Source organism: Crinia signifera, chromosome 2 (assembly GCF_055691185.1).
Source record: "Crinia signifera chromosome 2, ASM5569118v1, whole genome shotgun sequence".
Lineage (NCBI taxonomy): Eukaryota > Metazoa > Chordata > Amphibia > Anura > Myobatrachidae > Crinia > Crinia signifera.
The window spans coordinates 80,959,254-80,986,638 of NC_139218.1; positions in this window are offsets into that span (position 1 = coordinate 80,959,254).

Consider the following 27,385-nt stretch of genomic DNA (forward strand, 5'->3'; position numbering starts at 1 on the left):
CGGCGTGATCCTTCTTCGGGCAGGTAAGTGCTACTCTTGGATGTCATCAAGCAGTCACTTCCTGCCACAGTACTGATTATTGATTTGCTCATCCATCCCTTCATCCTGCCAAGCCTTGGATCAACGGAGTCCCAAATCAAAATGACTTTTGCACCTCTGCAAGTTACTCGCAACTCTATCACCTCCAGCACTCGACCAGGTCAGGATTTGACCTCACAATATCATGGCAAAGACCTAGGTGTAGTGAATGAATAACTCATTCCACGTGGGTGTGAAGAAGTAGGTTCAGTGTTGCGAGATTCGTGTGTGGATCCATTAAGTGAGTGGGGAGAAAATTAGGAGATGCACTGCACTATTAAGTGTGTGATCAAAGTATGCCCACCTGGTGCTGAAAATATATACTACCACTCACATGATCACCCAATTTTTATCAAGCAATCAAAAAAATGTCATGATTATACAGTACATGATTATAAACAGTATTACGATCGATATATACTGTTATGTTTCCAATGATTACATTTTAGTTATTTTTTGACCAAAAAATTGAGATCATACAGTATGCATGATTGTTAGAAATTTTTGTCTGAGATCGTATTAGTTTCTTATATACAAAAATGATATACAGTATGAAAATTTAAATTATCTGCCACAATATTGTCACATTTGTAAGCATAATTATGATGTAGTGTACATTGTCAAAGTGTTAAAAAAACTATATAAAAATGTTCTGCAACATACTGTAGTTATAAATGTTTGACTTAAACGTATTTTTGAATCTGTTACATGATTTCTTATGTATTATTTTCATATGCCTGTGTCAGGGCTTGGGTAACGGGTGGCCTTGGCTGTGGCAGAATGGGTATTGTAATATGCCTTTATCTGTTGCAGAAATAAGTGTTTTATACATTTATGTAAAAAGGTTATACATGGTTATTAATCGGCGATACAAGCAATCTGGTCGGTAAAAAAAGAAGATGATGACGCCCCAATACGAAGGATTCAACAGGGGTGCCGTCTGTTCCCTTACCCTCTGTCGCTACCCGCTATAGTGCCTAAACCTAATCCCCAAACAATGCCGCCTAAACGTAATCCCACTTCGGCACTGTCTTCTAAGTGTCGAAGACAGGATAGACCCAGAAACTGAGCCAATTTAAAATTGCAGTTAATGACTTGAGGAGCCTCTATGTAAACAGACTGAGGCCTTCAAAAAATGAGGAATACTGGATATTGCCATCCAAAGATCCAGCGACGCTGGCAGACCTCACGGCGTGATCCTTCTTCGGGCAGGTAAGTGCTACTCTTGGATGTCATCAAGCAGTCACTTCCTGCCACAGTACTGATTATTGATTTGCTCATCCATCCCTTCATCCTGCCAAGCCTTGGATCGACGGAGTCCCAAATCAAAATGACTTTTGCACCTCTGCAAGTTACTCGCAACTCTATCACCTCCAGCACTCGACCAGGTCAGGATTTGACCTCACAATATCATGGCAAAGACCTAGGTGTAGTGAATGAATAACTCATTCCACGTGGGTGTGAAGAAGTAGGTTCAGTGTTGCGAGATTCGTGTGTGGATCCATTAAGTGAGTGGGGAGAAAATTAGGAGATGCACTGCACTATTAAGTGTGTGATCAAAGTATGCCCACCTGGTGCTGAAAATATATACTACCACTCACATGATCACCCAATATTTATCAAGCATTTAAAAAAATGTCATGATTATACAGTACATGATTATAAACAGTATTACGACCGATATATACTGTTATGTTTCCAATGATTAAATTTTAGTTATTTTTTGACCAAAAAATTGAGATCATACAGTATGCATGATTGTTAGAAATTTTTGTCTGAGATCGTATTAGTTTCTTATATACAAAAATGATATACAGTATGAAAATTTAAATTATCTGCCACAATATTGTCACATTTGTAAGCATAATTATGATGTAGTGTACATTGTCAAAGTGTTAAAAAAACTATATAAAAATGTTCTGCAACATACTGTAGTTATAAATGTTTGACTTAAACGTATTTTTGAATCTGTTACATGATTTCTTATGTATTATTTTCATATGCCTGTGTCAGGGCTTGGGTAACGGGTGGCCTTGGCTGTGGCAGCATGGCTATTGTAATATGCCTTTATCTGTTGCAGAAATAAGTGTTTTATACATTTATGTAAAAAGGTTATACATGGTTATTAATCGGCGATACAAGCAATCTGGTCGGTAAAAAAAGAAGACGATGACGCCCCAATACGAAGGATTCAACAGGGGTGCCGTCCGTTCCCTTACCCTCTGTCGCTACCCGCAGCCTAACTCGCCCCTATAGTGCCTAAACCTAATCCCCAAACAATGCCGCCTAAACGTAATCCCACTTTGGCACTGTCTTCTAAGTGCCGAAGACAGGATAGACCCAGAAACTGAGCCAATATAAAATTGCAGTTAATGACTTGAGGAGCCTCTATGTAAACAGACTGAGGCCTTCAAAAAATGAGGAATACTGGATATTGCCATCCAAAGTTCCAGCGACGCTGGCAGACCTCACGGCGTGATCCTTCTTCGGGCAGGTAAGTGCTACTCTTGGACGTCATCAACCAGTCACTTCCTGCCACAGTACTGAATATTGATTTGCTCATCCATCCCTTCATCCTGCCAAGCCTTGGATCGACGGAGTCCAAAATCAAAATGACTTTTGCACCTCTGCAAGTTACTCGCAAGTCTATCACCTCCAGCACTCGAACAGGTCAGGATTTGACCTCACAATATCATGGCAAAGACCTAGGTGTAGTGAATGAATAACTCATTCCACGTGGGTGTGAAGAAGTAGGTTCAGTGTTGCGAGATTCATGTGTGGATCCATTAAGTGAGTGGGGAGAAAATTTGGAGATGCACTGTACTATTAAGTGTGTGATCAAAGTATGCCCACCTGGTGCTGAAAATATATACTACCACTCACATGATCACCCAATTTTTATCAAGCAATCAAAAAAATGTCATGATTATACAGTACATGATTATAAACAGTATTACGACCGATATATACTGTTATGTTTCCAATGATTAAATTTTAGTTATTTTTTGACCAAAAAATTGAGATCATACAGTATGCATGATTGTTAGAAATTTTTGTCTGAGATCGTATTAGTTTCTTATATACAAAAATGATATACAGTATGAAAATTTAAATTATCTGCCACAATATTGTCACATTTGTAAGCATAATTATGATGTAGTGTACATTGTCAAAGTGTTAAAAAACTATATAAAAATGTTCTGCAACATACTGTAGTTATAAATGTTTGACTTAAACGTATTTTTGAATTTGTTACATAATTTCTTATGTATTATTTTCATATGCCTGTGTCAGGGCTTGGGTAACGGGTGGCCTTGGCTGTGGCAGCATGGCTATTGTAATATGCCTTTATCTGTTGCAGAAATAAGTGTTTTATACATTTATGTAAAAAGGTTATACATGGTTATTAATCGGCGATACAAGCAATCTGGTCGGTAAAAAAAGAAGACGACGATGCCCCAATACGAAGGATTCAACAGGGGTGCCGTCTGTTCCCTTACCCTCTGTCGCTACCCGCTATAGTGCCTAAACCTAATCCCCAAACAATGCCGCCTAAACGTAATCCCACTTCGGCACTGTCTTCTAAGTGCCGAAGACAGGATAGACCCAGAAACTGAGCCAATATAAAATTGCAGTTAATGACTTGAGGAGCCTCTATGTAAACAGACTGAGGCCTTCAAAAAATGAGGAATACTGGATATTGCCATCCAAAGATCCAGCGACGCTGGCAGACCTCACGGCGTGATCCTTCTTCGGGCAGGTAAGTGCTACTCTTGGACGTCATCAACCAGTCACTTCCTGCCACAGTACTGATTATTTATTTGCTCATCCATCCCTTCATCCTGCCAAGCCTTGGATCGACGGAGTCCCAAATCAAAATGACTTTTGCACCTCTGCAAGTTACTCGCAACTCTATCACCTCCAGCACTCGACCAGGTCAGGATTTGACCTCACAATATCATGGCAAAGACCTACTGTAGGTGTAGTGAATGAATAACTCATTCCACGTGGGTGTGAAGAAGTAGGTTCAGTGTTGCGAGATTCGTGTGTGGATCCATTAAGTGAGTGGGGAGAAAATTAGGAGATGCACTGCACTATTAAGTGTGTGATCAAAGTATGCCCACCTGGTGCTGAAAATATATACTACCACTCACATGATCACCCAATTTTTATCAAGCAATCAAAAAAATGTCATGATTATACAGTACATGATTATAAACAGTATTACGACCGATATATACTGTTATGTTTCCAATGATTAAATTTTAGTTATTTTTTGACCAAAAAATTGAGATCATACAGTATGCATGATTGTTAGAAATTTTTGTCTGAGATCGTATTAGTTTCTTATATACAAAAATGATATACAGTATGAAAATTTAAATTATCTGCCACAATATTGTCACATTTGTAAGCATAATTATGATGTAGTGTACATTGTCAAAGTGTTAAAAAAACTATATAAAAATGTTCTGCAACATACTGTAGTTATAAATGTTTGACTTAAACGTATTTTTGAATCTGTTACATGATTTCTTATGTATTATTTTCATATGCCTGTGTCAGGGCTTGGGTGACGGGTGGCCTTGGCTGTGGCAGCATGGCTATTGTAATATGCCTTTATCTGTTGCAGAAATAAGTGTTTTATACATTTATGTAAAAAGGTTATACATGGTTATTAATCGGCGATACAAGCAATCTGGTCAGTAAAAAAAGAAGACGATGACGCCCCAATACGAAGGATTCAACAGGGGTGCCGTCTGTTCCCTTACCCTCTGTCGCTACCCGCTATAGTGCCTAAACCTAATCCCCAAACAATGCCACCTAAACGTAATCCCACTTCGGCACTGTCTTCTAAGTGTCGAAGACAGGATAGACCCAGAATCTGAGCCAATTAAAAATTGCAGTTAATGACTTGAGGAGCCTCTATGTAAACAGACTGAGGCCTTCAAAAAATGAGGAATACTGGATATTGCCATCCAAAGTTCCAGCGACGCTGGCAGACCTCACGGCGTGATCCTTCTTCGGGCAGGTAAGTGCTACTCTTGGACGTCATCAACCAGTCACTTCCTGCCACAGTACTGAATATTGATTTGCTCATCCATCCCTTCATCCTGCCAAGCCTTGGATCGACGGAGTCCAAAATCAAAATGACTTTTGCACCTCTGCAAGTAACTCGCAACTCTATTACCTCCAGCACTCGACCAGGTCAGGATTTGACCTCACAATATCATGGCAAAGACCTAGGTGTAGTGAATGAATAACTCATTCCACGTGGGTGTGAAGAAGTAGGTTCAGTGTTGCGAGATTCGTGTGTGGATCCATTAAGTGAGTGGGGAGAAAATTAGGAGATGCACTGCACTATTAAGTGTGTGATCAAAGTATGCCCACCTGGTGCTGAAAATATATACTACCACTCACATGATCACCCAATATTTATCAAGCAATCAAAAAAATGTCATGATTATACAGTACATGATTATAAACAGTATTACGACCGATATATACTGTTATGTTTCCAATGATTAAATTTTAGTTATTTTTTGACCAAAAAATTGAGATCATACAGTATGCATGATTGTTAGAAATTTGTGTCTGAGATCGTATTAGTTTCTTATATACAAAAATGATATACAGTATGAAAATTTAAATTATCTTCCACAATATTGTCACATTTGTAAGCATAATTATGATGTAGTGTACATTGTCAAAGTGTTAAAAAAACTATATAAAAATGTTCTGCAACATACTGTAGTTATAAATGTTTGACTTAAACGTATTTTTGAATCTGTTACATGATTTCTTATGTATTATTTTCATATGCCTGTGTCAGGGCTTGGGTAACGGGTGGCCTTGGCTGTGGCAGCATGGCTATTGTAATATGCCTTTATCTGTTGCAGAAATAAGTGTTTTATACATTTATGTAAAAAGGTTATACATGGTTATTAATCGGCGATACAAGCAATCTGGTCGGTAAAAAAAGAAGACGACGATGCCCCAATACGAAGGATTCAACAGGGGTGCCGTCCGTTCCCTTACCCTCTGTAGCTACCCGCAGCCTAACTCGCCCCTATAGTGCCTAAACCTAATCCCCAAACAATGCCGCCTAAACGTAATCCCACTTCGGCACTGTCTTCTAAGTGCCGAAGACAGGATAGACCCAGAAACTGAGCCAATATAAAATTGCAGTTAATGACTTGAGGAGCCTCTATGTAAACAGACTGAGGCCTTCAAAAAATGAGGAATACTGGATATTGCCATCCAAAGTTCCAGCGACGCTGGCAGACCTCACGGCGTGATCCTTCTTCGGGCAGGTAAGTGCTACTCTTGGACGTCATCAACCAGTCACTTCCTGCCACAGTACTGAATATTGATTTGCTCATCCATCCCTTCATCCTGCCAAGCCTTGGATCGACGGAGTCCAAAATCAAAATGACTTTTGCACCTCTGCAAGTTACTCGCAAGTCTATCACCTCCAGCACTCGACCAGGTCAGGATTTGACCTCACAATATCATGGCAAAGACCTAGGTGTAGTGAATGAATAACTCATTCCACGTGGGTGTGAAGAAGTAGGTTCAGTGTTGCGAGATTCGTGTGTGGATCCATTAAGTGAGTGGGGAGAAAATTAGGAGATGCACTGCACTATTAAGTGTGTGATCAAAGTATGCCCACCTGGTGCTGAAAATATATACTACCACTCACATGATCACCCAATTTTTATCAAGCAATCAAAAAAATGTCATGATTATACAGTACATGATTATAAACAGTATTACGATCGATATATACTGTTATGTTTCCAATGATTAAATTTTAGTTATTTTTTGACCAAAAAATTGAGATCATACAGTATGCATGATTGTTAGAAATTTTTGTCTGAGATCGTATTAGTTTCTTATATACAAAAATGATATACAGTATGAAAATTTAAATTATCTGCCACAATATTGTCACATTTGTAAGCATAATTATGATGTAGTGTACATTGTCAAAGTGTTAAAAAAACTATATAAAAATGTTCTGCAACATACTGTAGTTATAAATGTTTGACTTAAACGTATTTTTGAATCTGTTACATGATTTCTTATGTATTATTTTCATATGCCTGTGTCAGGGCTTGGGTAACGAGTGGCCTTGGCTGTGGCAGCATGGCTATTGTAATATGCCTTTATCTGTTGCAGAAATAAGTGTTTTATACATTTATGTAAAAAGGTTATACATGGTTATTAATCGGCGATACAAGCAATCTGGTCGGTAAAAAAAGAAGACGATGACGCCCCAATACGAAGGATTCAACAGGGGTGCCGTCTGTTCCCTTACCCTCTGTCGCTACCCGCAGCCTAACTCGCCCCTATAGTGCCTAAACCTAATCCCCAAACAATGCCGCCTAAACGTAATCCCACTTCGGCACTGTCTTCTAAGTGTCGAAGACAGGATAGACCCAGAAACTGAGCCAATTAAAAATTGCAGTTAATGACTTGAGGAGCCTCTATGTAAACAGACTGAGGCCTTCAAAAAATGAGGAATACTGGATATTGCCATCCAAAGATCCAGCGACGCTGGCAGACCTCACGGCGTGATCCTTCTTCGGGCAGGTAAGTGCAACTCTTGGATGTCATCAAGCAGTCACTTCCTGCCACAGTACTGATTATTGATTTGCTCATCCATCCCTTCATCCTGCCAAGCCTTGGATCGACTGAGTCCCAAATCAAAATGACTTTTGCACCTCTGCAAGTTACTCGCAACTCTATCACCTCCAGCACTCGACCAGGTCAGGATTTGACCTCACAATATCATGGCAAAGACCTAGGTGTAGTGAATGAATAACTCATTCCACGTGGGTGTGAAGAAGTAGGTTCAGTGTTGCGAGATTCGTGTGTGGATCCATTAAGTGAGTGGGGAGAAAATTAGGAGATGCACTGCACTATTAAGTGTGTGATCAAAGTATGCCCACCTGGTGCTGAAAATATATACTACCACTCACATGATCACCCAATATTTATCAAGCAATCAAAAAAATGTCATGATTATACAGTACATGATTATAAACAGTATTACGACCGATATATACTGTTATGTTTCCAATGATTAAATTTTAGTTATTTTTTGACCAAAAAATTGAGATCATACAGTATGCATGATTGTTAGAAATTTTTGTCTGAGATCGTATTAGTTTCTTATATACAAAAATGATATACCGTATGAAAATTTAAATTATCTGCCACAATATTGTCACATTTGTAAGCATAATTATGATGTAGTGTACATTGTCAAAGTGTTAAAAAACTATATAAAAATGTTCTGCAACATACTGTGTTATAAATGTTTGACTTAAACGTATTTTTGAATCTGTTACATGATTTCTTATGTATTATTTTCATATGCCTGTGTCAGGGCTTGGGTAACGGGTGGCCTTGTCTGTGGCAGCATGGCTATTGTAATATGCCTTTATCTGTTGCAGAAATAAGTGTTTTATACATTTATGTAAAAAGGTTATACATGGTTATTAATCGGCGATACAAGCAATCTGGTCGGTAAAAAAAGAAGACGACGACGCCCCAATACGAAGGATTCAACAGGGGTGCCGTCTGTTCCCTTACCCTCTGTCGCTACCCGCTATAGTGCCTAAACCTAATCCCCAAACAATGCCGCCTAAACGTAATCCCACTTCGGCACTGTCTTCTAAGTGCCGAAGACAGGATAGACCCAGAAACTGAGCCAATTAAAAATTGCAGTTAATGACTTGAGGAGCCTCTATGTAAACAGACTGAGGCCTTCAAAAAATGAGGAATACTGGATATTGCCATCCAAAGATCCAGCGACGCTGGCAGACCTCACGGCGTGATCCTTCTTCGGGCAGGTAAGTGCTACTCTTGGATGTCATCAAGCAGTCACTTCCTGCCACAGTACTGATTATTGATTTGCTCATCCATCCCTTCATCCTGCCAAGCCTTGGATCGACGGAGTCCCAAATCAAAATGACTTTTGCACCTCTGCAAGTTACTCGCAACTCTATCACCTCCAGCACTCGACCAGGTCAGGATTTGACCTCACAATATCATGGCAAAGACCTAGGTGTAGTGAATGAATAACTCATTCCACGTGGGTGTGAAGAAGTAGGTTCAGTGTTGCGAGATTCGTGTGTGGATCCATTAAGTGAGTGGGGAGAAAATTAGGAGATGCACTGCACTATTAAGTGTGTGATCAAAGTATGCCCACCTGGTGCTGAAAATATATACTACCACTCACATGATCACCCAATTTTTATCAAGCAATCAAAAAAATGTCATGATTATACAGTACATGATTATAAACAGTATTACGACCGATATATACTGTTATGTTTCCAATGATTAAATTTTAGTTATTTTTTGACCAAAAAATTGAGATCATACAGTATGCATGATTGTTAGAAATTTTTGTCTGAGATCGTATTAGTTTCTTATATACAAAAATGATATACAGTATGAAAATTTAAATTATCTGCCACAATATTGTCACATTTGTTAGCATAATTATGATGTAGTGTACATTGTCAAAGTGTTAAAAAAACTATATAAAAATGTTCTGCAACATACTGTAGTTATAAATGTTTGACTTAAACGTATTTTTGAATCTGTTACATGATTTCTTATGTATTATTTTCATATGCCTGTGTCAGGGCTTGGGTAACGGGTGGCCTTGGCTGTGGCAGCATGGCTATTGTAATATGCCTTTATCTGTTGCAGAAATAAGTGTTTTATACATTTATGTAAAAAGGTTATACATGGTTATTAATCGGCGATACAAGCAATCTGGTCGGTAAAAAAAGAAGACGATGACGCCCCAATACGAAGGATTCAACAGGGGTGCCGTCTGTTCCCTTACCCTCTGTCGCTACGCGCTATAGTGCCTAAACCTAATCCCCAAACAATGCCGCCTAAACGTAATCCCACTTCGGCACTGTCTTCTAAGTGTCGAAGACAGGATAGACCCAGAAACTGAGCCAATTAAAAATTGCAGTTAATGACTTGAGGAGCCTCTATGTAAACAGACTGAGGCCTTCAAAAAATGAGGAATACTGGATATTGCCATCCAAAGATCCAGCGACGCTGGCAGACCTCACGGCGTGATCCTTCTTCGGGCAGGTAAGTGCTACTCTTGGATGTCATCAAGCAGTCACTTCCTGCCACAGTACTGATTATTGATTTGCTCATCCATCCCTTCATCCTGCCAAGCCTTGGATCGATGGAGTCCCAAATCAAAATGACTTTTGCACCTCTGCAAGTAACTCGCAACTCTATCACCTCCAGCACTCGACCAGGTCAGGATTTGACCTCACAATATCATGGCAAAGACCTAGGTGTAGTGAATGAATAACTCATTCCATGTGGGTGTGAAGAAGTAGGTTCAGTGTTGCGAGATTCGTGTGTGGATCCATTAAGTGAGTGGGGAGAAAATTAGGAGATGCACTGCACTATTAAGTGTGTGATCAAAGTATGCCCACCTGGTGCTGAAAATATATACTACCACTCACATGATCACCCAATATTTATCAAGCAATCAAAAAAATGTCATGATTATACAGTACATGATTATAAACAGTATTACGACCGATATATACTGTTATGTTTCCAATGATTAAATTTTAGTTATTTTTTGACCAAAAAATTGAGATCATACAGTATGCATGATTGTTAGAAATTTTTGTCTGAGATCGTATTAGTTTCTTATATACAAAAATGATATACAGTATGAAAATTTAAATTATCTGCCACAATATTGTCACATTTGTAAGCATAATTATGCTGTAGTGTACATTGTCAAAGTGTTAAAAAAACTATATAAAAATGTTCTGCAACATACTGTAGTTATAAATGTTTGACTTAAACGTATTTTTGAATCTGTTACATGATTTCTTATGTATTATTTTCATATGCCTGTGTCAGGGCTTGGGTAACGGGTGGCCTTGGCTGTGGCAGCATGGCTATTGTAATATGCCTTTATCTGTTGCAGAAATAAGTGTTTTATACATTTATGTAAAAAGGTTATACATGGTTATTAATCGGCGATACAAGCAATCTGGTCGGTAAAAAAAGAAGACGATGACGCCCCAATACGAAGGATTCAACAGGGGTGCCGTCTGTTCCCTTACCCTCTGTCGCTACCCGCTATAGTGCCTAAACCTAATCCCCAAACAATGCCGCCTAAACGTAATCCCACTTCGGCACTGTCTTCTAAGTGTCGAAGACAGGATAGACCCAGAAACTGAGCCAATATAAAATTGCAGTTAATGACTTGAGGAGCCTCTATGTAAACAGACTGAGGCCTTCAAAAAATGAGGAATACTGGATATTGACATCCAAAGATCCAGCAACGCTGGCAGACCTCACGGCGTGATCCTTCTTCGGGCAGGTAAGTGCTACTCTTGGACGTCATCAACCAGTCACTTCCTGCCACAGTACTGAATATTGATTTGCTCATCCATCCCTTCATCCTGCCAAGCCTTGGATCGACGGAGTCCCAAATCAAAATGACTTTTGCACCTCTGCAAGTTACTCGCAAGTCTATCACCTCCAGCACTCGACCAGGTCAGGATTTGACCTCACAATATCATGGCAAAGACCTAGGTGTAGTGAATGAATAACTCATTCCACGTGGGTGTGAAGAAGTAGGTTCAGTGTTGCGAGATTCGTGTGTGGATCCATTAAGTGAGTGGGGAGAAAATTTGGAGATGCACTGTACTATTAAGTGTGTGATCAAAGTATGCCCACCTGGTGCTGAAAATATATACTACCACTCACATGATCACCCAATTTTTATCAAGCAATCAAAAAAATGTCATGATTATACAGTACATGATTATAAACAGTATTACGACCGATATATACTGTTATGTTTCCAATGATTAAATTTTAGTTATTTTTTGACCAAAAAATTGAGATCATACAGTATGCATGATTGTTAGAAATTTTTGTCTGAGATCGTATTAGTTTCTTATATACAAAAATGATATACAGTATGAAAATTTAAATTATCTGCCACAATATTGTCACATTTGTAAGCATAATTATGATGTAGTGTACATTGTCAAAGTGTTAAAAAACTATATAAAAATGTTCTGCAACATACTGTAGTTATAAATGTTTGACTTAAACGTATTTTTGAATCTGTTACATGATTTCTTATGTATTATTTTCATATGCCTGTGTCAGGGCTTGGGTAACGGGTGGCCTTGGCTGTGGCAGCATGGCTATTGTAATATGCCTTTATCTGTTGCAGAAATAAGTGTTTTATACATTTATGTAAAAAGGTTATACATGGTTATTAATCGGCGATACAAGCAATCTGGTCGGTAAAAAAAGAAGACGATGACGCCCCAATACGAAGGATTCAACAGGGGTGCCGTCTGTTCCCTTACCCTCTGTCGCTACCCGCAGCCTAACTCGCCCCTATAGTGCCTAAACCTAATCCCCAAACAATGCCGCCTAAACGTAATCCCACTTCGGCACTGTCTTCTAAGTGCCGAAGACAGGATAGACCCAGAAACTGAGCCAATATAAAATTGCAGTTAATGACTTGAGGAGCCTCTATGTAAACAGACTGAGGCCTTCAAAAAATGAGGAATACTGGATATTGCCATCCAAAGATCCAGCAACGCTGGCAGACCTCACGGCGTGATCCTTCTTCGGGCAGGTAAGTGCTACTCTTGGACGTCATCAACCAGTCACTTCCTGCCACAGTACTGAATATTGATTTGCTCATCCATCCCTTCATCCTGCCAAGCCTTGGATCGACGGAGTCCAAAATCAAAATGACTTTTGCACCTCTGCAAGTTACTCGCAAGTCTATCACCTCCAGCACTCGACCAGGTCAGGATTTGACCTCACAATATCATGGCAAAGACCTAGGTGTAGTGAATGAATAACTCATTCCACGTGGGTGTGAAGAAGTAGGTTCAGTGTTGCGAGATTCGTGTGTGGATCCATTAAGTGAGTGGGGAGAAAATTTGGAGATGCACTGTACTATTAAGTGTGTGATCAAAGTATGCCCACCTGGTGCTGAAAATATATACTACCACTCACATGATCACCCAATTTTTATCAAGCAATCAAAAAAAGTCATGATTATACAGTACATGATTATAAACAGTATTACGACCGATATATACTGTTATGTTTCCAATGATTAAATTTTAGTTATTTTTTGACCAAAAAATTGAGATCATACAGTATGCATGATTGTTAGAAATTTTTGTCTGAGATCGTATTAGTTTCTTATATACAAAAATGATATACAGTATGAAAATTTAAATTATCTGCCACAATATTGTCACATTTGTAAGCATAATTATGATGTAGTGTACATTGTCAAAGTGTTAAAAAACTATATAAAAATGTTCTGCAACATACTGTAGTTATAAATGTTTGACTTAAACGTATTTTTGAATCTGTTACATGATTTCTTATGTATTATTTTCATATGCCTGTGTCAGGGCTTGGGTAACGGGTGGCCTTGGCTGTGGCAGCATGGCTATTGTAATATGCCTTTATCTGTTGCAGAAATAAGTGTTTTATACATTTATGTAAAAAGGTTATACATGGTTATTAATCGGCGATACAAGCAATCTGGTCGGTAAAAAAAGAAGACGACGACGCCCCAATACGAAGGATTCAACAGGGGTGCCGTCTGTTCCCTTACCCTCTGTCGCTACCCGCTATAGTGCTTAAACCTAATCCCCAAACAATGCCGCCTAAACGTAATCCCACTTCGGCACTGTCTTCTAAGTGCCGAAGACAGGATAGACCCAGAAACTGAGCCAATATAAAATTGCAGTTAATGACTTGAGGAGCCTCTATGTAAACAGACTGAGGCCTTCAAAAAAATGAGGAATACTGGATATTGCCATCCAAAGATCCAGCGACGCTGGCAGACCTCACGGCGTGATCCTTCTTCGGGCAGGTAAGTGCTACTCTTGGATGTCATCAAGCAGTCACTTCCTGCCACAGTACTGATTATTGATTTGCTCATCCATCCCTTCATCCTGCCAAGCCTTGGATCGACGGAGTCCCAAATCAAAATGACTTTTGCACCTCTGCAAGTTACTCGCAACTCTATCACCTCCAGCACTCGACCAGGTCAGGATTTGACCTCACAATATCATGGCAAAGACCTAGGTGTAGTGAATGAATAACTCATTCCACGTGGGTGTGAAGAAGTAGGTTCAGTGTTGCGAGATTCGTGTGTGGATCCATTAAGTGAGTGGGGAGAAAATTAGGAGATGCACTGCACTATTAAGTGTGTGATCAAAGTATGCCCACCTGGTGCTGAAAATATATACTACCACTCACATGATCACCCAATTTTTATCAAGCAATCAAAAAAATGTCATGATTATACAGTACATGATTATAAACAGTATTACGACCGATATATACTGTTATGTTTCCAATGATTAAATTTTAGTTATTTTTTGACCAAAAAATTGAGATCATACAGTATGCATGATTGTTAGAAATTTTTGTCTGAGATCGTATTAGTTTCTTATATACAAAAATGATATACAGTATGAAAATTTAAATTATCTGCCACAATATTGTCACATTTGTAAGCATAATTATGATGTAGTGTACATTGTCAAAGTGTTAAAAAACTATATAAAAATGTTCTGCAACATACTGTAGTTATAAATGTTTGACTTAAACGTATTTTTGAATCTGTTACATGATTTCTTATGTATTATTTTCATATGCCTGTGTCAGGGCTTGGGTAACGGGTGGCCTTGTCTGTGGCAGCATGGCTATTGTAATATGCCTTTATCTGTTGCAGAAATAAGTGTTTTATACATTTATGTAAAAAGGTTATACATGGTTATTAATCGGCGATACAAGCAATCTGGTCGGTAAAAAAAGAAGACGACGATGCCCCAATACGAAGGATTCAACAGGGGTGCCGTCCGTTCCCTTACCCTCTGTAGCTACCCGCAGCCTAACTCGCCCCTATAGTGCCTAAACCTAATCCCCAAACAATGCCGCCTAAACGTAATCCCACTTCGGCACTGTCTTCTAAGTGCCGAAGACAGGATAGACCCAGAAACTGAGCCAATATAAAATTGCAGTTAATGACTTGAGGAGCCTCTATGTAAACAGACTGAGGCCTTCAAAAAATGAGGAATACTGGATATTGCCATCCAAAGATCCAGCGACGCTGGCAGACCTCAAGGCGTGATCCTTCTTCGGGCAGGTAAGTGCTACTCTTGGACGTCATCAACCAGTCACTTCCTGCCACAGTACTGATTATTTATTTGCTCATCCATCCCTTCATCCTGCCAAGCCTTGGATCGACGGAGTCCCAAATCAAAATGACTTTTGCACCTCTGCAAGTTACTCGCAACTCTATCACCTCCAGCACTCGACCAGGTCAGGATTTGACCTCACAATATCATGGCAAAGACCTACTGTAGGTGTAGTGAATGAATAACTCATTCCACGTGGGTGTGAAGAAGTAGGTTCAGTGTTGCGAGATTCGTGTGTGGATCCATTAAGTGAGTGGGGAGAAAATTAGGAGATGCACTGCACTATTAAGTGTGTGATCAAAGTATGCCCACCTGGTGCTGAAAATATATACTACCACTCACATGATCACCCAATTTTTATCAAGCAATCAAAAAAATTTCATGATTATACAGTACATGATTATAAACAGTATTACGACCGATATATACTGTTATGTTTCCAATGATTAAATTTTAGTTATTTTTTGACCAAAAAATTGAGATCATACAGTATGCATTATTGTTAGAAATTTTTGTCTGAGATCGTATTAGTTTCTTATATACTGTACAAAAATGATATACAGTATGACAATTTAAATTGTTATCTGCCACAATATTGTCACATTTGTAAGCATAATTATGATGTAGTGTACATTGTCAAAGTGTTAAAAAAACTATATAAAAATGTTCTGCAACATACTGTAGTTATAAATGTTTGACTTAAACGTATTTTTGAATCTGTTACATGATTTCTTATGTATTATTTTCATATGCCTGTGTCAGGGCGTGGGTAACGAGTGGCCTTGGCTGTGGCAGCATGGCTATTGTAATATGCCTTTATCTGTTGCAGAAATAAGTGTTTTATACATTTATGTAAAAAGGTTATACATGGTTATTAATCGGCGATACAAGCAATCTGGTCGGTAAAAAAAGAAGACGATGACGCCCCAATACGAAGGATTCAACAGGGGTGCCGTCTGTTCCCTTACCCTCTGTCGCTACCCGCAGCCTAACTCGCCCCTATAGTGCCTAAACCTAATCCCCAAACAATGCCGCCTAAACGTAATCCCACTTCGGCACTGTCTTCTAAGTGCCGAAGACAGGATAGACCCAGAAACTGAGCCAATTTAAAATTGCAGTTAATGACTTGAGGAGCCTCTATGTAAACAGACTGAGGCCTTCAAAAAATGAGGAATACTGGATATTGCCATCCAAAGATCCAGCGACGCTGGCAGACCTCACGGCGTGATCCTTCTTCGGGCAGGTAAGTGCTACTCTTGGACGTCATCAACCAGTCACTTCCTGCCACAGTACTGAATATTGATTTGCTCATCCATCCCTTCATCCTGCCAAGCCTTGGATCGACGGAGTCCAAAATCAAAATGACTTTTGCACCTCTGCAAGTTACTCGCAAGTCTATCACCTCCAGCACTCGACCAGGTCAGGATTTGACCTCACAATATCATGGCAAAGACCTAGGTGTAGTGAATGAATAACTCATTCCACGTGGGTGTGAAGAAGTAGGTTCAGTGTTGCGAGATTCGTGTGTGGATCCATTAAGTGAGTGGGGAGAAAATTTGGAGATGCACTGTACTATTAAGTGTGTGATCAAAGTATGCCCACCTGGTGCTGAAAATATATACTACCACTCACATGATCACCCAATTTTTATCAAGCAATCAAAAAAAGTCATGATTATACAGTACATGATTATAAACAGTATTACGACCGATATATACTGTTATGTTTCCAATGATTAAATTTTAGTTATTTTTTGACCAAAAAATTGAGATCATACAGTATGCATGATTGTTAGAAATTTTTGTCTGAGATCGTATTAGTTTCTTATATACAAAAATGATATACAGTATGAAAATTTAAATTATCTGCCACAATATTGTCACATTTGTAAGCATAATTATGATGTAGTGTACATTGTCAAAGTGTTAAAAAACTATATAAAAATGTTCTGCAACATACTGTAGTTATAAATGTTTGACTTAAACGTATTTTTGAATCTGTTACATGATTTCTTATGTATTATTTTCATATGCCTGTGTCAGGGCTTGGGTAACGGGTGGCCTTGTCTGTGGCAGCATGGCTATTGTAATATGCCTTTATCTGTTGCAGAAATAAGTGTTTTATACATTTATGTAAAAAGGTTATACATGGTTATTAATCGGCGATACAAGCAATCTGGTCGGTAAAAAAAGAAGACGACGATGCCCCAATACGAAGGATTCAACAGGGGTGCCGTCCGTTCCCTTACCCTCTGTAGCTACCCGCAGCCTAACTCGCCCCTATAGTGCCTAAACCTAATCCCCAAACAATGCCGCCTAAACGTAATCCCACTTCGGCACTGTCTTCTAAGTGCCGAAGACAGGATAGACACAGAAACTGAGCCAATATAAAATTGCAGTTAATGACTTGAGGAGCCTCTATGTAAACAGACTGAGGCCTTCAAAAAATGAGGAATACTGGATATTGCCATCCAAAGATCCAGCGACGCTGGCAGACCTCACGGCGTGATCCTTCTTCGGGCAGGTAAGTGCTACTCTTGGACGTCATCAACCAGTCACTTCCTGCCACAGTACTGATTATTTATTTGCTCATCCATCCCTTCATCCTGCCAAGCCTTGGATCGACGGAGTCCCAAATCAAAATGACTTTTGCACCTCTGCAAGTTACTCGCAACTCTATCACCTCCAGCACTCTACCAGGTCAGGATTTGACCTCACAATATCATGGCAAAGACCTACTGTAGGTGTAGTGAATGAATAACTCATTCCACGTGGGTGTGAAGAAGTAGGTTCAGTGTTGCGAGATTCGTGTGTGGATCCATTAAGTGAGTGGGGAGAAAATTTGGAGATGCACTGTACTATTAAGTGTGTGATCAAAGTATGCCCACCTGGTGCTGAAAATATATACTACCACTCACATGATCACCCAATTTTTATCAAGCAATCAAAAAAATGTCATGATTATACAGTACATGATTATAAACAGTATTACGACCGATATATACTGTTATGTTTCCAATGATTAAATTTTAGTTATTTTTTGACCAAAAAATTGAGATCATACAGTATGCATGATTGTTAGAAATTTTTGTCTGAGATCGTATTAGTTTCTTATATACAAAAATGATATACAGTATGAAAATTTAAATTATCTGCCACAATATTGTCACATTTGTAAGCATAATTATGACGTAGTGTACATTGTCAAAGTGTTAAAAAACTATATAAAAATGTTCTGCAACATACTGTAGTTATAAATGTTTGACTTAAACGTATTTTTTAATCTGTTACATGATTTCTTATGTATTATTTTCATATGCCTGTGTCAGGGCTTGGGTAACGGGTGGCCTTGGCTGTGGCAGCATGGCTATTGTAATATGCCTTTATCTGTTGCAGAAATAAGTGTTTTATACATTTATGTAAAAAGGTTATACATGGTTATTAATCGGCGATACAAGCAATCTGGTCGGTAAAAAAAGAAGACGATGACACCCCAATACGAAGGATTCAACAGAGGTGCCGTCTGTTCCCTTACCCTCTGTCGCTACCCGCTATAGTGCCTAAACCTAATCCCCAAACAATGCCGCCTAAACGTAATCCCACTTCGGCACTGTCTTCTAAGTGCCGAAGACAGGATAGACCCAGAAACTGAGCCAATTAAAAATTGCAGTTAATGACTTGAGGAGCCTCTATGTAAACAGACTGAGGCCTTCAAAAAATGAGGAATACTGGATATTGCCATCCAAAGATCCAGCGACGCTGGCAGACCTCACGGCGTGATCCTTCTTCGGGCAGGTAAGTGCTACTCTTGGATGTCATCAAGCAGTCACTTCCTGCCACAGTAATGATTATTGATTTGCTCATCCATCCCTTCATCCTGCCAAGCCTTGGATCGACGGAGTCCCAAATCAAAATGACTTTTGCACCTCTGCAAGTTACTCGCAACTCTATCACCTCCAGCACTCGACCAGGTCAGGATTTGACCTCACAATATCATGGCAAAGACCTAGGTGTAGTGAATAACTCATTCCACGTGGGTGTGAAGAAGTAGGTTCAGTGTTGCGAGATTCGTGTGTGGATCCATTAAGTGAGTGGGGAGAAAATTAGGAGATGCACTGCACTATTAAGTGTGTGATCAAAGTATGCCCACCTGGTGCTGAAAATATATACTACCACTCACATGATCACCCAATTTTTATCAAGCAATCAAAAAAATTTCATGATTATACAGTACATGATTATAAACAGTATTACGACCGATATATACTGTTATGTTTCCAATGATTAAATTTTAGTTATTTTTTGACCAAAAAATTGAGATCATACAGTATGCATGATTGTTAGAAATTTTTGTCTGAGATCGTATTAGTTTCTTATATACAAAAATGATATACAGTATGAAAATTTAAATTATCTGCCACAATATTGTCACATTTGTAAGCATAATTATGATGTAGTGTACATTGTCAAAGTGTTAAAAAAACTATATAAAAATGTTCTGCAACATACTGTAGTTATAAATGTTTGACTTAAACGTATTTTTGAATCTGTTACATGATTTCTTATGTATTATTTTCATATGCCTGTGTCAGGGCTTGGGTAACGGGTGGCCTTGGCTGTGGCAGCATGGCTATTGTAATATGCCTTTATCTGTTGCAGAAATAAGTGTTTTATACATTTATGTAAAAAGGTTATACATGGTTATTAATCGGCGATACAAGCAATCTGGTCGGTAAAAAAAGAAGACGATGACACCCCAATACGAAGGATTCAACAGGGGTGCCGTCTGTTCCCTTACCCTCTGTCGCTACCCGCTATAGTGCCTAAACCTAATCCCCAAACAATGCCGCCTAAACGTAATCCCACTTCGGCACTGTCTTCTAAGTGTCGAAGACAGGATAGACCCAGAAACTGAGCCAATTAAAAATTGCAGTTAATGACTTGAGGAGCCTCTATGTTAACAGACTGAGGCCTTCAAAAAATGAGGAATACTGGATATTGCCATCCAAAGATCCAGCGACGCTGGCAGACCTCACGGCGTGATCCTTCTTCGGGCAGGTAAGTGCTACTCTTGGATGTCATCAAGCAGTCACTTCCTGCCACAGTACTGATTATTGATTTGCTCATCCATCCCTTCATCCTGCCAAGCCTTGGATCGACGGAGTCCCATATCAAAATGACTTTTGCACCTCTGCAAGTTACTCGCAACTCTATCACCTCCAGCACTCGACCAGGTCAGGATTTGACCTCACAATATCATGGCAAAGACCTAGGTGTAGTGAATGAATAACTCATTCCACGTGGGTGTGAAGAAGTAGGTTCAGTGTTGCGAGATTCGTGTGTGGATCCATTAAGTGAGTGGGGAGAAAATTAGGAGATGTACTGCACTATTAAGTGTGTGATCAAAGTATGCCCACCTGGTGCTGAAAATATATACTACCACTCACATGATCACCCAATATTTATCAAGCAATCAAAAAAATGTCATGATTATACAGTACATGATTATAAACAGTATTACGACCGATATATACTGTTATGTTTCCAATGATTAAATTTTAGTTATTTTTTGACCAAAAAATTGAGATCATACAGTATGCATGATTGTTAGAAATTTTTGTCTGAGATCGTATTAGTTTCTTATATACAAAAATGATATACCGTATGAAAATTTAAATTATCTGCCACAATATTGTCACATTTGTAAGCATAATTATGATGTAGTGTACATTGTCAAAGTGTTAAAAAACTATATAAAAATGTTCTGCAACATACTGTGTTATAAATGTTTGACTTAAACGTATTTTTGAATCTGTTACATGATTTCTTATGTATTATTTTCATATGCCTGTGTCAGGGCTTGGGTAACGGGTGGCCTTGTCTGTGGCAGCATGGCTATTGTAATATGCCTTTATCTGTTGCAGAAATAAGTGTTTTATACATTTATGTAAAAAGGTTATACATGGTTATTAATCGGCGATACAAGCAATCTGGTCGGTAAAAAAAGAAGACGAGGATGCCCCAATACGAAGGATTCAACAGGGGTGCCGTCCGTTCCCTTACCCTCTGTAGCTACCCGCAGCCTAACTCGCCCCTATAGTGCCTAAACCTAATCCCCAAACAATGCCGCCTAAACGTAATCCCACTTCGGCACTGTCTTCTAAGTGCCGAAGACAGGATAGACCCAGAAACTGAGCCAATATAAAATTGCAGTTAATGACTTGAGGAGCCTCTATGTAAACAGACTGAGGCCTTCAAAAAATGAGGAATACTGGATATTGCCATCCAAAGTTCCAGCGACGCTGGCAGACCTCACGGCGTGATCCTTCTTCGGGCAGGTAAGTGCTACTCTTGGACGTCATCAACCAGTCACTTCCTGCCACAGTACTGAATATTGATTTGCTCATCCATCCCTTCATCCTGCCAAGCCTTGGATCGACGGAGTCCAAAATCAAAATGACTTTTGCACCTCTGCAAGTTACTCGCAAGTCTATCACCTCCAGCACTCGACCAGGTCAGGATTTGACCTCACAATATCATGGCAAAGACCTAGGTGTAGTGAATGAATAACTCATTCCACGTGGGTGTAAAGAAGTAGGTTCAGTGTTGCGAGATTCGTGTGTGGATCCATTAAGTGAGTGGGGAGAAAATTTGGAGATGCACTGTACTATTAAGTGTGTGATCAAAGTATGCCCACCTGGTGCTGAAAATATATACTACCACTCACATGATCACCCAATTTTTATCAAGCAATCAAAAAAATGTCATGATTATACAGTACATGATTATAAACAGTATTACGACCGATATATACTGTTATGTTTCCAATGATTAAATTTTAGTTATTTTTTGACCAAAAAATTGAGATCATACAGTATGCATGATTGTTAGAAATTTTTGTCTGAGATCGTATTAGTTTCTTATATACAAAAATGATATACAGTATGAAAATTTAAATTATCTGCCACAATATTGTCACATTTGTAAGCATAATTATGATGTAGTGTACATTGTCAAAGTGTTAAAAAACTATATAAAAATGTTCTGCAACATACTGTAGTTATAAATGTTTGACTTAAACGTATTTTTGAATCTGTTACATGATTTCTTATGTATTATTTTCATATGCCTGTGTCAGGGCTTGGGGTAACGGGTGGCCTTGGCTGTGGAAGCATGGCTATTGTAATATGCCTTTATCTGTTGCAGAAATAAGTGTTTTATACATTTATGTAAAAAGGTTATACATGGTTATTAATCGGCGATACAAGCAATCTGGTCGGTAAAAAAAGAAGACGACGACGCCCCAATACGAAGGATTCAACAGGGGTGCCGTCTGTTCCCTTACCCTCTGTCGCTACCCGCAGCCTAATTCGCCCCTATAGTGCCTAAACCTAATCCCCAAACAATGCCGCCTAAACGTAATCCCACTTCGGCACTGTCTTCTAAGTGCCGAAGACAGGATAGACCCAGAAACTGAGCCAATTTAAAATTGCAGTTAATGACTTGAGGAGCCTCTATGTAAAAAGACTGAGGCCTTCAAAAAATGAGGAATACTGGATATTGCCATCCAAAGATCCAGCGACGCTGGCAGACCTTACGGCGTGATCCTTCTTCGGGCAGGTAAGTGCTACTCTTGGATGTCATCAAGCAGTCACTTCCTGCCACAGTACTGATTATTGATTTGCTCATCCATCCCTTCATCCTGCCAAGCCTTGGATCGACGGAGTCCCAAATCAAAATGACTTTTGCACCTCTGCAAGTTACTCGCAAGTCTATCACCTCCAGCACTCGACCAGGTCAGGATTTGACCTCACAATATCATGGCAAAGACCTAGGTGTAGTGAATGAATAACTCATTCCACGTGGGTGTGAAGAAGTAGGTTCAGTGTTGCGAGATTCGTGTGTGGATCCATTAAGTGAGTGGGGAGAAAATTAGGAGATGCACTGCACTATTAAGTGTGTGATCAAAGTATGCCCACCTGGTGCTGAAAATATATACTACCACTCACATGATCACCCAATTTTTATCAAGCAATCAAAAAAATGTCATGATTATACAGTACATGATTATAAACAGTATTACGACCGATATATACTGTTATGTTTCCAATGATTAAATTTTAGTTATTTTTTGACCAAAAAATTGAGATCATACAGTATGCATGATTGTTCGAAATTTTTGTCTGAGATCGTAATAGTTTCTTTTATACAAAAATGATATACAGTATGAAAATTTAAATTATCTGCCACAATATTGTCACATTTGTAAGCATAATTATGATGTAGTGTACATTGTCAAAGTGTTAAAAAAACTATATAAAAATGTTCTGCAACATACTGTAGTTATAAATGTTTGACTTAAACGTATTTTTGAATCTGTTACATGATTTCTTATGTATTATTTTCATATGCCTGTGTCAGGGCTTGGGTAACGGGTGGCCTTGGCTGTGACAGCATGGCTATTGTAATATGCCTTTATCTGTTGCAGAAATAAGTGTTTTATACATTTATGTAAAAAGGTTATACATGGTTATTAATCGGCGATACAAGCAATCTGGTCGGTAAAAAAAGAAGACGATGACGCCGCAATATGAAGGATTCAACAGGGGTGCCGTCTGTTCCCTTACCCTCTGTCGCTACCCGCTATAGTGCCTAAACCTAATCCCCAAACAATGCCGCCTAAACGTAATCCCACTTCGGCACTGTCTTCTAAGTGTCGAAGACAGGATAGACCCAGAAACTGAGCCAATTAAAAATTGCAGTTAATGACTTGAGGAGCCTCTATGTAAACAGACTGAGGCCTTCAAAAAATGAGGAATACTGGATATTGCCATCCAAAGATCCAGCGACGCTGGCAGACCTCACGGCGTGATCCTTCTTCGGGCAGGTAAGTGCAACTCTTGGATGTCATCAAGCAGTCACTTCCTGCCACAGTACTGATTATTGATTTGCTCATCCATCCCTTCATCCTGCCAAGCCTTGGATCGACTGAGTCCCAAATCAAAATGACTTTTGCACCTCTGCAAGTTACTCGCAACTCTATCACCTCCAGCACTCGACCAGGTCAGGATTTGACCTCACAATATCATGGCAAAGACCTAGGTGTAGTGAATGAATAACTCATTCCACGTGGGTGTGAAGAAGTAGGTTCAGTGTTGCGAGATTCGTGTGTGGATCCATTAAGTGAGTGGGGAGAAAATTAGGAGATGCACTGCACTATTAAGTGTGTGATCAAAGTATGCCCACCTGGTGCTGAAAATATATACTACCACTCACATGATCACCCAATATTTATCAAGCAATCAAAAAAATGTCATGATTATACAGTACATGATTATAAACAGTATTACGACCGATATATACTGTTATGTTTCCAATGATTAAATTTTAGTTATTTTTTGACCAAAAAATTGAGATCATACAGTATGCATGATTGTTAGAAATTTTTGTCTGAGATCGTATTAGTTTCTTATATACAAAAATGATATACAGTATGAAAATTTAAATTATCTGCCACAATATTGTCACATTTGTAAGCATAATTATGATGTAGTGTACATTGTCAAAGTGTTAAAAAACTATATAAAAATGTTCTGCAACATACTGTAGTTATAAATGTTTGACTTAAACGTATTTTTGAATCTGTTACATGATTTCTTATGTATTATTTTCATATGCCTGTGTCAGGGCTTGGGTAACGGGTGGCCTTGGCTGTGGCAGCATGGCTATTGTAATATGCCTTTATCTGTTGCAGAAATAAGTGTTTTATACATTTATGTAAAAAGGTTATACATGGTTATTAATCGGCGATACAAGCAATCTGGTCGGTAAAAAAAGAAGACGACGACGCCCCAATACGAAGGATTCAACAGGGGTGCCGTCTGTTCCCTTACCCTCTGTCGCTACCCGCAGCCTAATTCGCCCCTATAGTGCCTAAACCTAATCCCCAAACAATGCCGCCTAAACGTAATCCCACTTCGGCACTGTCTTCTAAGTGCCGAAGACAGGATAGACCCAGAAACTGAGCCAATTTTAAATTGCAGTTAATGACTTGAGGAGCCTCTATGTAAAAAGACTGAGGCCTTCAAAAAATGAGGAATACTGGATATTGCCATCCAAAGATCCAGCGACGCTGGCAGACCTTACGGCGTGATCCTTCTTCGGGCAGGTAAGTGCTACTCTTGGATGTCATCAAGCAGTCACTTCCTGCCACAGTACTGATTATTGATTTGCTCATCCATCCCTTCATCCTGCCAAGCCTTGGATCGACGGAGTCCCAAATCAAAATGACTTTTGCACCTCTGCAAGTTACTCGCAAGTCTATCACCTCCAGCACTCGACCAGGTCAGGATTTGACCTCACAATATCATGGCAAAGACCTAGGTGTAGTGAATGAATAACTCATTCCACGTGGGTGTGAAGAAGTAGGTTCAGTGTTGCGAGATTCGTGTGTGGATCCATTAAGTGAGTGGGGAGAAAATTAGGAGATGCACTGCACTATTAAGTGTGTGATCAAAGTATGCCCACCTGGTGCTGAAAATATATACTACCACTCACATGATCACCCAATTTTTATCAAGCAATCAAAAAAATGTCATGATTATACAGTACATGATTATAAACAGTATTACGACCGATATATACTGTTATGTTTCCAATGATTAAATTTTAGTTATTTTTTGACCAAAAAATTGAGATCATACAGTATGCATGATTGTTAGAAATTTTTGTCTGAGATCGTATTAGTTTCTTATATACAAAAATGATATACAGTATGAAAATTTAAATTATCTGCCACAATATTGTCACATTTGTAAGCATAATTATGATGTAGTGTACATTGTCAAAGTGTTAAAAAAACTATATAAAAATGTTCTGCAACATACTGTAGTTATAAATGTTTGACTTAAACGTATTTTTGAATCTGTTACATGATTTCTTATGTATTATTTTCATATGCCTGTGTCAGGGCTTGGGTAACGGGTGGCCTTGGCTGTGACAGCATGGCTATTGTAATATGCCTTTATCTGTTGCAGAAATAAGTGTTTTATACATTTATGTAAAAAGGTTATACATGGTTATTAATCGGCGATACAAGCAATCTGGTCGGTAAAAAAAGAAGACGATGACGCCGCAATATGAAGGATTCAACAGGGGTGCCGTCTGTTCCCTTACCCTCTGTCGCTACCCGCTATAGTGCCTAAACCTAATCCCCAAACAATGCCGCCTAAACGTAATCCCACTTCGGCACTGTCTTCTAAGTGTCGAAGACAGGATAGACCCAGAAACTGAGCCAATTAAAAATTGCAGTTAATGACTTGAGGAGCCTCTATGTAAACAGACTGAGGCCTTCAAAAAATGAGGAATACTGGATATTGCCATCCAAAGATCCAGCGACGCTGGCAGACCTCACGGCGTGATCCTTCTTCGGGCAGGTAAGTGCAACTCTTGGATGTCATCAAGCAGTCACTTCCTGCCACAGTACTGATTATTGATTTGCTCATCCATCCCTTCATCCTGCCAAGCCTTGGATCGACTGAGTCCCAAATCAAAATGACTTTTGCACCTCTGCAAGTTACTCGCAACTCTATCACCTCCAGCACTCGACCAGGTCAGGATTTGACCTCACAATATCATGGCAAAGACCTAGGTGTAGTGAATGAATAACTCATTCCACGTGGGTGTGAAGAAGTAGGTTCAGTGTTGCGAGATTCGTGTGTGGATCCATTAAGTGAGTGGGGAGAAAATTAGGAGATGCACTGCACTATTAAGTGTGTGATCAAAGTATGCCCACCTGGTGCTGAAAATATATACTACCACTCACATGATCACCCAATATTTATCAAGCAATCAAAAAAATGTCATGATTATACAGTACATGATTATAAACAGTATTACGACCGATATATACTGTTATGTTTCCAATGATTAAATTTTAGTTATTTTTTGACCAAAAAATTGAGATCATACAGTATGCATGATTGTTAGAAATTTTTGTCTGAGATCGTATTAGTTTCTTATATACAAAAATGA